Consider the following 387-nt stretch of genomic DNA (forward strand, 5'->3'; position numbering starts at 1 on the left):
GAAAGAAGCTTTCTGAGAAACTCCTTAGTGTTCTATTAATTCATCTCACAGAGTTACAGCTTTCCCCTCAAGAGGCCGCTCGTTAAGCCTGTTCTTGTGGAATTCGCAGAGTGATATATGCAAGCCCATAGAGGGCTATGGTGAAAAAGAATATAATCTCAGAGAAACTGTAAAGAAGCTATCTCAGAAACTGCTTTGTGATGTGTGACTTCCACTCACAGAGTTACATCTGTGTTTCGTGAATCTCTTTGCTAACCTTATTTCTGTGGAATCTGAGAACCAATATTTCGGATGCAATGAAGACTTTTGGGCCAAAGGAAGTATCCTCCGAAAGCAGAGAGAAAGAAGCTTTCTGAGATACTTCTTTGTGTTCTATGAAATCATCTC

Source organism: Mandrillus leucophaeus, unplaced genomic scaffold (assembly GCF_000951045.1).
Source record: "Mandrillus leucophaeus isolate KB7577 unplaced genomic scaffold, Mleu.le_1.0 Scaffold712, whole genome shotgun sequence".
NCBI classification, from domain to species: Eukaryota; Metazoa; Chordata; class Mammalia; order Primates; family Cercopithecidae; genus Mandrillus; species Mandrillus leucophaeus.